This window comes from Coturnix japonica, chromosome 2, assembly GCF_054131305.1.
Source record: "Coturnix japonica strain WE chromosome 2, WE-NBRP24, whole genome shotgun sequence".
Lineage (NCBI taxonomy): Eukaryota > Metazoa > Chordata > Aves > Galliformes > Phasianidae > Coturnix > Coturnix japonica.
Window position 1 is genome coordinate 123821546 of NC_140664.1, and position 13793 is coordinate 123835338.

The 13793-nt window shown below is 44.1% G+C and overlaps 1 protein-coding gene across 3 annotated transcripts in view; it reads left to right on the top strand.

Moving 5' to 3' along the window:
• Window positions 1-859: 859 nt before the first annotated feature.
• The window catches only part of KIAA1217 (KIAA1217 ortholog), a 325153-nt gene continuing 312219 nt past the window's right edge, over window positions 860-13793 (top strand). For all 3 annotated transcript variants that reach the window (XM_015853276.3, XM_085538721.1, XM_085538733.1), the window contains exon 1: window positions 860-1305. The gene's annotated coding sequence lies outside the window, so the exon portion shown is untranslated. The remainder of the gene's footprint in view (window positions 1306-13793) is intronic.

A 13793-nucleotide genomic window follows, 5' to 3' on the forward strand; every position in this document is an offset into this window, starting at 1 on the left:
ACTCAGCATCGAGAGTTACGTTTGTAACTGGAAGAAAGTGAGACAAATTTACTACATTCCATTCATATGTTTTATTTTTCTCTATTGAGACTCCCTGTTATTTTAACACTGATGCAGCTGTATAAAGTTTGTAACTATCATTTCTTATCCTCAGTTTCTAGACGGGCTGCACAGTTCTCTGCATCCCAGCTGAGCTTATTTCAGGGCTCTCTGCACTCAGATTCTGGCTTAAGGCGTCTTCCCATCCCGATTAGAGTACAAAGCCTGGTTTGTCCGAGAAAACGCGACAATCCCACGGAAGAAAGCAGCCCCTCCCTGGCCGACGGATGCGCCCTGATGGAACCACCTGAGCCAGAAAACACCGGGCTGCCTCACCAAATGGGGGAGGAAGGCTGGGTGCACCGAGGCACGGATGGCGCCCGGTTAACGCAGCTCTCAGCTCTGCAGCAGCCGCGCTCCGCCCTGGGTGCCGGGGCAGCCCGCGGGTAGCTCCCACCGGGCCGTTCGTGGAGCTCTGAGTCACGCGAACCGAGCGCTCCGCTGATGCGGCTATTAGGATGCCTGATAAATATTTATAGCCTCTCACCGCGGAGCTGATTGACAGCACGGGGGCAATCCCTACCGGCAGCTGCAGGCAGCTGCCTTGGGGATGGGAGCTGGGGGAGAGGTTTGGTACCCGAGGGATCCCCACGCTGGGGGCTGCCCCAAATCTCCCGGCGGGACGAGCGGCCCCGACCCGGCCCGGCTCCCTCCGCGGGGTGGGGAGGGCGCTGACGCAGTGACTGCAGTCCCGGGGAGAGCTGCGGAGCCGGGCTGCCTGCAGGTGAACTGAAAGTCGTCGGGGGGGAAGGGGAAGAGAGGGAGGAGGAGGAGGAAGAGGAGGAAGCGGCGCGCAGCCCGCCCTGCGCGCTGCAGCTGGCGACCGAGAGCTCCGCGCAGCTCCGCGCAGCCTCCGCCTCTCTGCGGCCGCCGGTCCGCTCCCTCCGCCCCGCTGCAGCGCGGAGCCGAGCGCGTCCCAAAGTTTGCTCCCCCGGGGAGGAGTGACCTTGGGGCAGGTGGTGCGCAGCGGGGCGGGCGCTGCGGGGCCGAACCCCCGGGGCGGTACCGAAGCCCCGGCGGCGCCGCCGCTTCCCTTGGAGCTGCCGCCGAACTCGGTTGAGCGCGGAGTGGCACCTCGGGAGCGGAACGGAGGGTATCGGGGCTGCCACCCGCGGGTGGGCTCCGGAGGTCGGTGCCGGCGGTTCCGCAGAGCTGCGTCCTTCGGCCGGTCCAGCTGCTTCTCGCGTCCCTGCGCGTCTTCTGCCTGTGAGTAAACTTAGCACTATGTCCAACTTCCGAGTTACTTAATTTGTAAACGTGGAGTACGGTAAAAATGACTTTTCTGCCAATAACGTTGATGATGAGGAAGGCTGCGTTGTATGCATCAACTGCGGTTGGAAGATGTTCATAACAGAATTATTGTGTCCTTTGGAGGAGTGGGGTGAAAAATCATTTAGGACTGTGTGATGTGAGTTGGAAGAGTTCCCTTTGAGCCCTACGGACAGAAACCTTTTCGAATAAGGGCTCTCAGTCCCGAGGTGCTGCCCAGCCCGTAGGTACTGAGTGAGCGAGGCTGGAGGATGCTCAGCGTGCTCCGTGTGTGTGTGCTCTGAGATAGGATCTGCTCCCGGAGTCAAAGCAAAACTACTGTCAACTTTGAGAATAGAACAATTTGACTTGTCTGTGCTTGGCAAAGTTCAGTGCTGCATGCAGTACGGGTGGGTACGGTGACGTAAGGCTCTCAGAATATTTAAGTGTTGTGGTTAATGCTTTATTTCCATGCTGTCCATTAAGAATTGGTATTTATTATTACTTTTCATTTTCTGTGACTTTCCATATCCTGATAGTTTCAGAATAGTTGCTCAGAGCTCTGTGCATGGGCACCGTGTGCTGCCTGGGGGAGTCAGCAGCAGATGGCTCACATGGTTTGTGCTCAGAGGGTCTGCGTGGACAGAGCTGCTGCTCCTTGTTGGGAAAGCTCAGTTGGACTCTTAGGTGAAGTACTGCATGATGGCAGGCATTAAGGCATAAACGCCGAAAGCTTTAATAAGCTGATTTCTGCAAATCAGGGGTGGAAATCAAAGCATTTCTCTTCTGACCTTGCGAACAGCGAGGATGCAGTGTGCAGAAGTCCATATCATCTGCCTCTAAGAATTATATATTTATATAGTGACCAAGCTAAAAAATCTGTGACTAAATATAACAACTTATATATAATATATATATATAATATAATAACTTTCTTCTCCCTCCTCTTAGCTGTAGGCTTACTGAGAAATATAATCTAATCTCACATTCCTAAAGTAGGCTTTGATGGCAGCCGAACTAATGCCTGCAGGGAGCCCTATGCACATAGCTGGTCCTGCTCTACTCACTGTGTTCAGGATGTAGTGCTCACAGTGCACAGCTCCTGCAGCCAGAAACCCTGACCCCATATTGGATGGACCCAGAGCTCTGATTGACACGCTTAGGTCCAGAGACTTTTACATTTTATTGTCACATTTTGGGTTTGTGGGTTTTACGCAGCCTTCATCCACAGACCATTGCAAAGTTGCAGGAGGCTGATCAGTACTGAGCATTATTTTGTGCTACTGTGCCTGGAACCATCAGCTTTCTTTTTCTTTTTCTTTTTCTTTTTCTTTTTCTTTTTCTTTTTCTTTTTCTTTTTCTTTTTCTTTTTCTTTTTCTTTTTCTTTTTCTTTTTCTTTTTCTTTTTCTTTTTCTTTTTCTTTTTTTCTTGTTTTTTCCCCTCTCCCTCTTGTTCTGCAGATGAATTATTCTAAGCCTATTTTGACAATTTACTATAGCTTAGATGGGCTATGTTTTCCGAAGCATTCAACATACAACAATAAAACTGCCATTGGAGAAAACTATCACAGTTAGTTACTTTTTTTCCCAAAATGTCTTCGCCTCCCCAACCCAGAAAGCATTGCTTTTGTATTCAGTCATCTTTTTCTTTTCCTGACAACAGATAGATGGCAAGTTAGCAATTCAGAACATCTCTTTACTTTTGCTATTTGAAATAGCAATTTCCTGTTTATTGCTTTGGGATAAATTACAGTGCTGTTACGCCATACATGTAGCTTTTTGGTATAAGCGATTGGAAGAGGTGGAAAAAGTTAGCTTGTCTTTATTTCTTTCTTTCTCTTTCTTTTTTTTCTTTCTTTTTTTTTTTTTTTTTTTTCCCCTCGATTCCTAAGAAACCACTGCTCTGCTATGGCAGAATTGTTTCTCAAGAGAATACATTCATTTCTCTTCATTGAAGATTAAAGCTTGGCAGTTTTCAAGTGCAGACTCTTGTGTAATAGCTTCTGTCAGGGTGGTGGCTTTGCTGGGGCAAGGATGACGTCCAGGCTGCTGTTGGTAACGGTTTGGATTTTGTAAGGTTGCCCTTAATTGAACAGCTCTCTTGTGTTTGACATTTGCTGTGACCTCTTGCTGTAAGGCAAAGGAGACAGTTAATGATTTTGAAGCTCGTCTTTCACTCAGTGGAAAATGAGGATGTTTTGGTCTTCAGTCTTGTTCTAACTCCCAGCCAGTGTGGAATTTTCATATACATACACATATGTAGGATACTCTATTGCATCCCTATGGCAATTGATACTTTTACGTATGTATGGAAAAATTTAAACACGTACTGACAGCCTAAGTATTTGCAGATTGTCTTATAGATACAATACTCTATAAAATCTGCAAGTCTTATCTTTAAATTGCTGTCCTGATTAATCAGTGTTTGCAGGCAGCAATTAAAAGTTATTATAAGCGAAGAAAGCAATGAAGAGAAAGCAGACTAGGGATGGCAAACGTGGCACTGGAAATGGACAGCACAGGGAAGCAGGAAGCAGAGGACACAAAAAAAGGTAAAAGGGGAGGAAACAGGAGACATAACAAGGAAAGTGGGATGGAAGTAATGCTAGCAGACAGGGAAAGGGGAAAAATGAGAACTTCTGTCTGGCTTGGCTCATCATATTAAATTGTGCTGGTCATGTGGTTGACATTATGGTAGTGGTGGGCAGAAGCTCAAGCCTGTAGAGAAGACCCAGTTTAGTTATCTTAGTTCGGTTTCAGTTGATACATCTCATGCTCTGCTCAGTCATGGTCCCTTCTGCTAGAAGACCCCATGAGGCTGCTTTGCCATGGTACCTCTACCTATTTGCTCCCCAGTAATTATACTGAAACTGCTGACTTGAGCTTTCAAAGAGCTGCTGGTGGTGTTTTCCTTCCCAGTCAAATTGCTGACTTGGTGGTAGGGGCCTTCCCAGTCATTATAGACATGTGGGCCTTTCTGCCTCTTTCAAAACATCATTTTCCAGCATACAGCACTGTTTTTTTAAGATTATTTTAATTTCAGAATGAAAACAACAAATAGCTTTTTCTTGAATGTGTTATACTGTAGCGCAAAGGAGCGTTTTTGTGTTGTACCAGATGTCTAAACCCTACAGACTGAAAAAGGCGCCTTCATGAGTCATCTGATGGAGACTCATACAGATGCTTGAAATTAAGATGCATGAAACTTACATACGTAGTTTATATATGCAAAAGTACTCCCACTTTTTCTCTTAACAGCTGAATAGTAGTTTTTTTCACCTGATGTAAGCTGGAATTCCTTATTTTCTTGACTGTTTTGCCTTAGAATTCATTAAGTAATTGAACAGTAGTTTTCCAAGCCAGTGTGAAATGAATTAACTCCAAAATTTATATAAGTATTCAAGGAAAATAGAGAGATTTTCATTGCTGCCACTCAGGCAAACTGCCAGATCTCTGTGTAATAATATTAATTGTGCCAAAATATTGGGTAATGCCAGGAGAAGAATCAGGTTCTGTGGAATAGGACAGAGCAATGTAAAGGTTTACTTTATGTTAAAGGCTTGTTTTTTTGAACGGGTTATTTAAATCATCTGTTATGCCTTTTATCTCCTTTAACTTCCCATTCAACACATCTTGGGAAATGCTTCACTGACCCACTGGAGTATCTAGGAATTGCCAGATGCACTTTGTGCATTTTAATGGTAGGTGTATAAAATCTTTTTTACCTCTGAGTAACTTGTTTTTCCCCCACAGAATCATAGAATTGTCCAGTTTCAACCCTCCTGCTATGTGCAGGTTTGCCAACCACTGGACCAGGCTGTCCAGAGCTGCATCCAGCCTGGCTCCTTTTCATACGTTTATTACTATACAGATCTGATCTTTTGTATATCTTTCCTTCTCCTGTGGTATTCTTAATCTTTTTTACCTTAGGTCTCAAAGTACCCTATCCTTACAGTGCATTTATTTATTTGTTTATTTTGCATTTTTACATGCAAGAGGGTTGACTTGCATCAACATCAATTAGGAGATGCAGGCTAGGCTGTTACTTTTCCATATCCCTTCTTTGAGCAGGGAGAGACAATGCACTGTTTCCCCGTAGAAGTGGTGAGTTTGGCTGATGGAGTGGTTGATGTGGGCAGGGACCCTGGGGTCCTTGCAGCCCACCTCGCTCCAGCAGGGACACCCAGAGCAGGGTGCCCCAGTCTGTCTCCAAGCAGCTTCTGCAGATCTCTAAGGAGGGGACTCCATAGTCTCTGGGCAGCCTGTGCTGGTGCTCAGTGAGGATTACAAAAAATACGTGGGTTTCTTTGTGGTGGGTTTCTGAAGCAGTCCTTGCAAGCTTTGTGACTGCGGATGGGTATTGGATGAAAGATGCAACTTTAGCAAGTGCACCTCTGTGCTGCTCAAATTCCTCAAAGCTGACATTTCACTCCTCAGTTTCCCTATACGTTGCTTCCCTTCCATTCAGTTTTCTTGTGATATGTATCCCCAAAGAGAGTTTCAGTTCTCCTTGTGCTCATGACCATTTATTTTCTCAAGGGTTGAGCAGGAGCCCCCCACAGAGACATTAGCAGTTCCAGGTTGTGTGGTGAGAAGCACGAGGTGCCTGAGGCTCTCCTCTCTGTAAGAGGGTAAAAAAGAGCACCAAGAAAGAGCTGAAGCAGGCAGGTTGGGGGCCAGGAGCTTGCTTGTACAACCTTTTTTTTCCCCCCTCTTAGGACCGTGATGCCACAAGTAAATGAAGTACCACTCTCCTACTGTATGTTCACATTACTGGTTGTTGGATGTTTTAGCTCTGCAACAATGCAACTTAGCCTTGTCTGATTTAGGACTTTTGGTTAACTTGCATCCTAGCATGCATGGAATTATTAAGGTTGGAAAAGACCAGTAGGATCTTCTAGTCCAACCATCAACCCATCACCACCATGCCCATTAAACCACACATGCCTATTCCTCCTTTTCTCTGCAGATGTGATATTAGGGCAGTACTAGCTAATGCCTGTATGCGCTCCCTTTCTGTCCTCATGTCTGATATATAGTTGGAACAGTTAAAGTCCCAAATGTTGGAGGAGATCTGTGGGGGAACAAAAAAAAGCTCTTTGTCCTTGGATGTTTATTCCAAGTGAAATGCAGCAGTATTATCTTTTTTTTTTTTCTCATCACTGACATACTATTCACTGTTCTAAGAAGTTGTTCTTGCAATAGTACCTAAAATAATTCAATCAGCAATCCTGTGGCAGTAAACCCTTCTATGAGTGTGTTGGAGTCAGCGTTGGGTTGCTGCTGGTTATTGGGATGGTGATAGGCAAAACTGCAGGGACCTCTTGGGGCTGTGTGAAACAGACTGCATGCTGTCAAGAGAGTTGGGAGGGTGTATTGCTTTGGTAACAACAAATCCTACCTTGGACTGAGCTCTGTCTGGCAAAAGCCTGAATTCTGATACTAGGAAATAGTTTCTGTACTTTATTTCTATGAATATATGTGGAGGTTGCTTGGAAATGTTTGCTGGAGAAACTTGTAGAGTTATTCGTGTTCACTTTGAAATCCACAAGGATGGATTAGATGTGTTTCTTACTTAGTCATGGAGTATGCAATTAGCACTCTGGCTGGATATTTATTATGTATCTGGTGAGGAAGTGCTTTCTGCTGTCATTTTTATTCTAATAAACAATGCTTTAATATGGATAATCCTCTTTTAACGTTAATTGGAACATAGAGCTAATGCTTACACATCTTCAGTTTGGAAACTGATGGGATAGCTGTTATACACCGCTGCAGTATCAGCAAAGCAAAACTGGAGGGAAGTGTGAAGGAATCATGCATTATAAGCATGAATGTATGGGTTTTGTGCCTTGTCCAGTCACATTTCCAGTTTCGTATGTGCTGATATAGTCATTATAAAGGCTTTAATTGGCAAAGAGCTTGCCAGCCTGCCTTTGCCAGCTCTGCTGAAATCCTGGCCAAACTTCTCAAGAGTGCAGTAATCTGCAGTTGGCTGAGAGTGGCGGATATAAATAGATGATATGGTGCTGAATTACAATTGATTATTGAAATTCAGCTAGTATGTAATAGATAGCCATAAAAAGGCAACATTGTTTCCCTAATATGGGGCTTGAAATGAATGCGGTCCTTTTTTTTTTTTTTAATTTAGCAAAGTTAATGTTTATCGCAAAGTCATAAAATCCAGCCTATATTTTTGTGATTCTTTGCAAACAAAATTTTTTTTCTGTGCTTAATAAGAGAGGAGTTTGGGTCTGTTGTCTGGGTGGCTTCCAGTAGGGACAGTTCATTAGTTTATTTCAGGCCAGGCAAAAGCTGGATGAAGACAAAGTGCATTTTATGTATCATAATATCATTTTATATATAAATTGCTTTTCAAGCATTTTTCTTCAGAAGCCATAGAAGAAAATAACAGTATTCAGCAGATGCTCTTCTCAAAATTATTTGCTTTACCTCCTCTCAATAATAAAGAATATTTTGGGTTTAATTGGAACATGGAGGAAAAGAAAAAACTAACAAAATAAGTAAAATAAAAAGCATTATCCATGGAATCAGTTTTCATTAATCTGTGCTTAACGCCATAATATTATTTCCTAGAAGCTAAAATAATTTGTAGGTCCAATTGAGTGGGAAGGATTTGTTGGTTTTTCCAACCTGAATGGTTGGTGTGTGCATCAGTGTTAGATCTTACCTTTGCTGTTTGTCACCTATTGGGAGGTTTTACATTTTGCTTCCAGGAGAGGAGATCCAGGCCCTAAGCTGGGCATTTCACTGAGGTGCTGGGGGAGTCCCCTTTGGGAACAGCTGAGCCGAAATGCCAATTCCTGGGACAGGAGAATAGGGAGTGAGGAAATGCTGTGTGTGGGGCTGTGCCTCATATGCTGTCTCTGTGGCGTTTAGAATCTGCAGCACTGCCAAGTAATGGGTGTGTGAGAAGTCCAAAGTCTGTCACTTGCAAAGCATTATGTGAGGCAGATGCTGGGAGCTGGCACTGAGGCTTTGTGTCACTTCATGCTGTGTGCCTGGAAAAGCCAACATCGATTTGTTGAGTCACTTCTGCTTCTTTGGAGCGTGGGACCTGATTACAGGCAGTTCAGGTCATCTGAGGTCAAAAACAAGCAGGTTATTGGAAGCCCTTTCAGTCATGAAGTCAGCTTGTATCTTGCTGCACTCAAACCAGCAGTAGTTCTCTCATAGGTGCTGTGGAGCTGTGGTTTGGAGAATTACTACTCATTAGCTCCCAGTGAGCACTGACTTCTTGGGCAGCACAGTACGTGGTGAAGGTATCTGCTATTATATCATGGGAGCAGGAAAGCACAGAACCATTGCTCTTCTTAGCTTTATAGCAATGGAGTAGTGAGTGTCTGCCACTGAGTTTGCATTTGGTCTCTGGCTGTGCAGTCTGCAGCTTCATCTGCCTTACTGTGAAGTTTCTCACTGCTGCCATTTTCAGTTCTGTATTAATGGTGAGTACATCAGCAATCAGCATGCTAGTAAGCAGTATCTACCCTCAAGCAGGTAGGTGACACAGCTACTGAAAAGCCAGGGGCTGCACACTGCTGCTAATTCAGCTCTGTGGGATGGAGCTCAGTGAAGGAAAACGCTGGGGTGAAAACTTGGGCTGCATCAAAAGCAGCATGACCGGTGCAGGGCAAGGCCTCATCTGGGGTACTGCATCTGGATGTGGAGTCCTCAGTATGGGAGAGATGTGGACCTGCTGGAGCCTCTCCAGAAGAGGGACACAAAAATGATCCTGGGGTGGAACTCCTCCCCGTGAGGACAGGCTGAGGGAGCTGGGGCTCTTTAGCCTGAAGAAGAGAAGGCTCCAGGGAGAGCTAGTAGTAGCCTTTCAGTATCTACAGGAGGCTGTAAGGAAGAAGGGAACAGACTCTTCAGCAGGGTTTGTTGTGGTAGGACGAGGGAAAAGAGTTTCAAACAAAAAGCGAGGATATTTAGATTGGATAGAAGGAGGAAGACTTTTACAGTGAGAGTGGTGAGGCACTGGCACAGGTTGTCCAGAGAAGTGGTGGATACCCCATCCCTGGAGACACTCATGGTCAGGCTGGATGGGGCTCTGAGCACCTGGTTGAACTGTAGGTGTCCCTGTTCATGAAGGGGAGACACAAGATGACCTTTAAGGGTCCCTTCCAACTAAAATGAGTCTATGATTCCATTAAATGAGTTAACGTATGAGATTCTTCTTTTTGATGTTTGTTTCAATGTTAACCAAGCACTGCGTGAGATGGAATTGTTTGTCTGAACATGTACTGTTTCAGGAACCCAAGGCAGTTTGTTAACTTTTGATACGATTGTTTGAAATTGCAGTATGACATCTAAGAGTTTCCAAATGATGCCATGGCAGCGTTAATTCTGTTGTAACTTTGTTTGAATTTGAGACGTGTATCCCCCTAACACAAGAAATATTTCCTCTGTGGTTGTCTGAAAAAAAAAAAAAAATCACTGTTTCTTTCTTGGTTACTTGTACAGATTTACAGTGAGGTCAGATTTTTGTTATCATTATGAACTGGTTTCAAGGTGCTGACTGGTTTACACTAAATGCTTAAGAAGAAAAGTTGCAGCCAAGCGGTTGCTCGGGCAGATGCTGAGTTCCTATAACTTGCTGTACTTCTGTAATTTCATAACGCTTGTAACCAGTTCTTTCATGGGATTCTCTTTATGGTCTCTGGGTCTCTGGATTGCTCAATAAAGCCCAGACCTCTGAATGCTTTATATCATTCACAATGAATCAGACCATTCACTCTCATCCAGTGCAGCGATGAATCGCTTTAAATTTCCTTGCCTAGGAAACAGCCAATCGCGCTCGCGTTTGCGGGAGGAAGAGGCAGAAGGAAAAGAAACATGGGCACGAGATGAGCAGCCCATGTTGGGGGGCAGCACCCACTGCCCCCGCTGGAGCCACGGTTGGACGCGTGAGGAGCGGGGGGCTCCGCTGCCGCTGCTGCTCCTTGCCTGCAACCACGGGAGGGAGCTCCGCGCTGGGAGCCGGGGCTGTCCCAGGCTCTGTCTATGCTCAGAGAACGGGATCTGCGCTTTGCAGAACGGCTGTGGCTTTGCTCCTTTCTCTGCAGCTCCTTGTTTCTCGGGGCGCTGAGATCAATGCTGTTCTATGTATCCGACGGGCTGAAAGGTTACACGAGGCATTGTGAGCCGGGTAGAACAAGAGGCTCTTTTCACGCGGCGCATCGCTGCGGCTGCGGGCAACTTTTAATGGGTGAAGAAATGTTACTTTTTCTTCCCAGCTTTATTTTTGTGGTTGACATTTCAGAATTTCTGAACAAACATCTGTAAAGGGCACCGAGGAAGCAGAAGATTAAGATGCGAAGATATGGAGTGATGTAAATACTTCAAACACTGCTCTCATTGATCCTTCCCCTTCCGTAGCAGATTGTGCCAGACAATCCAGAATGGAAAGAAGTTTTCACACACTGTTCCCCACACTCCAGATGAGTGGAGTTTTCTTTTGTTCTGCTCTCTTCTGCAAGAAGAGCTCAGAAAAGGTACTCTTTTATCCTGAAGAAAGCTGAAGAGCAGCAGAGGCATAGAATAATAGAATCAATCATATAACTGACTTGGAAGGGACCTTTAGAAGTCATCTTGTTCATTGCAGGGCAGTTGGACGTGGACACCTACACTAGATATAGGTGCTTAGTGCCCCATCCAGGCTGACCTTGATGTCTCTGAGGATGAGTCTTTCACCACTTCTGGGCAACCTGTGCCAATGCCTCACCACCCGTATTGCAAAATGTTTCTTCCTTATGTCCAATCTAAATCTCTCTTAAGTTTGAAACCATTTCCCCTTGTCCTGTCATCCCCTTCATAGGAGAGGTGTTCTGTCTCTAGGATCATTGTTGCAGCCCTCCTCTGGACACGCTTCAACAGGTCCATGTCTCTCCTGTACAGAGGATCCCACATCTGGGCACAGTACTCCAGGATATGGTTGGCTTTTGGGGCTTCAAAGGAACATTGCTGGCTTATGTCCAGTTAAACCACATAAACCACACAAATTTACAGTAGCTTTATAGTTTATCCAATTGTTGGTAGCAGTGCTTTATTTGAATTTGATGTAGTTTAATGTGTTGTAACTCTTCCCCCAGCAGAATCCCCTTCTTGGACCTGCCTCTTGTATGCACCAGCACACTTCTGCATCATTTGCCCCTTGTGCATGCTCTTGTGCTTCAGGGAAAGCCCATCTCGGTGCTGGGAAGAGAAGGTTGGGAGGTGGTGGCCAGGATGCATGGGGGGCTTATAATCCTTAGAATTCAAAAATAAGAATTTCTGCTGTCCTGTTGCAATTTCTTGATATACTGAAAATACAACAGCATGAGAATATTTTAGTTTCCCAATTTTCATATTTGAAATGAAGCTTCTGTTCCCTGTTCACGTCCCTGTTGTTGTCCACCTCAAGAAGCTGTATGGCTTGAGCCATGATAAGGTTATAAGAATCTCTGTTCCCTACCAAAGGACTCTTGTGTATTCAAAATAATTTGACAAATATTTGAAGGGGAAAAAGCTTCTGAATGCTCTGTGAAGTTAAAGATGAGTATCTTAGAGGGCAATCAGATATGCAGTAATAGAAAATGTATATATAGATTGAAAATGCAGCAATGTATGTTTTCTAAATGAATAATTTAATTTTAAAAATGCCGATGGGGATTCAGAATAAAGACTTAACTCAGTCTTGTTATGAGACTTGCCATCTTTGTAGTCTTTAACTCCAGCACACAGAGCCCTGTAATATGAGAATTTCACTTGTTTAAGAAATATTTTCCTCTAATAGAAAAAATATTCAAAATATAAAATATGTATTCAGAAAATATACTGAATGTGAAGGAAATTAGGTTGATACTTTAAGAAACATTTGTCTTCCAAACCAAACACCCTCTTCTGTATGCAAAGGGATGGTTTATGTCATTTTAAAACTTGGTGTTCATGACGGTCAGTGTTCTTCACATAAAAGGATGCGTGAACAGCATCAACTAATAACACACATCTGTGATCATCACTTTTAGTTTTACTTTAAACCTAAAGAGAGTTATCACTTAGCCAGCCTGAAATTAAATTAAATCTATGAACTAATTAAAAAATAAATAAAAAATCCTGGAAGAACTGCAGACTGAAGATAAGGTTGGGGGTGCAGCATTCTGTTGTGATACAGCACACAGGAAAGCTGAGCCCCTTTGATAAATACCCTTGAATCTTCACTTGGCATTGTGTACATTGAAAGCTTGTGAGGAATGTGTGACACAAGTGCTTCTCCAGAGCTTCCAAATCAAGCAGAAGTGGTCTGAACTGCCGGAAGTGGTTTGTTGTGTTGTGGCTGTGGTGGTTGGTTGTTGCTGGTGGTGGTTGTGATGATGATGGCGTATGTGTGTTCTTGGTCATGATTTTGTTGTTGTTACTTAGGACCCCTTATATAAAATGCCACTTTGTGAGAAGATCTTCACATCATAACAATAAATGCTGCTGACTGACCTCATGATCCCTCACTCTAATATTTCGTTATTACATTCTTCTCTTATCTTCTATTTCACAAAGTGCTGTCTTGGCAAAGAAGGGAGTTTGTGAAAGCCTGTAAACAGAATCTGTGTGTGCGTGCATGTCAGTATGTATATGCAGGGAGCTAGATGGATGCGTGTGGATTTGTGTTACAAAATGCAATCATGTTGACCCGTTATCTAGAAATTTCTTTTGGACTAGCAGCATTACTCCATTGCAGACCATAGCAATCAAACGAAGGACAATATTTTGAGGGGGCAGAAACCTTTTTTAGTAACTAGGTTAACCATAGTGATGCCCTAAAAGAATTAAACCAATTGTTCAACCTACGTCAATTTCCTCATATAGCCTCCCTTGAGAACTTGCTGCCTGCAGCACCTTCCAGCCCAAAGTTATCTATTCCTTCTTTGCTATGGGTGGCATGGGATCTAGTGGAGGTCACCTGGGAGTAGCTCAAGGTCCCCAGAGTCACCTTGCAGAAGGTTGCTTCCCACCGCATGAGGCTAAATAAATATAAATCCCAATGCAGGACAGCAAATAGATAGCTCACCCCATGTAATGTGCAATGTCGCTGCTTTAAGGTTGAAACCAAGTTCATGTTTATTTCTTTCAGTGTTTCACATTTAAAAATGAAGAGTGATTATCTGTAGTGGTGCACTAAATAAATTGCTTTTTTTCCTCTTCAGAAATGCTTGTACCCTGGAGTATTCAGTGGCAATAGCAGTAAAAAGCAGTCACTATGCTTGTATTCAGAGAATGTGCTCTCTCTTGTGGCCCTGCTCTTTCAGTGAACTTTTATCTTGCTAAAATGAATATTTTACGATTAAGAACACTTGGTCACATCTGGTACTTCTCGAAAATGGTTGCATTTCCAAGAATAGCATGCAGACATGAAACCAGAATCACAAGCAGATGTTTGTTAATATGGC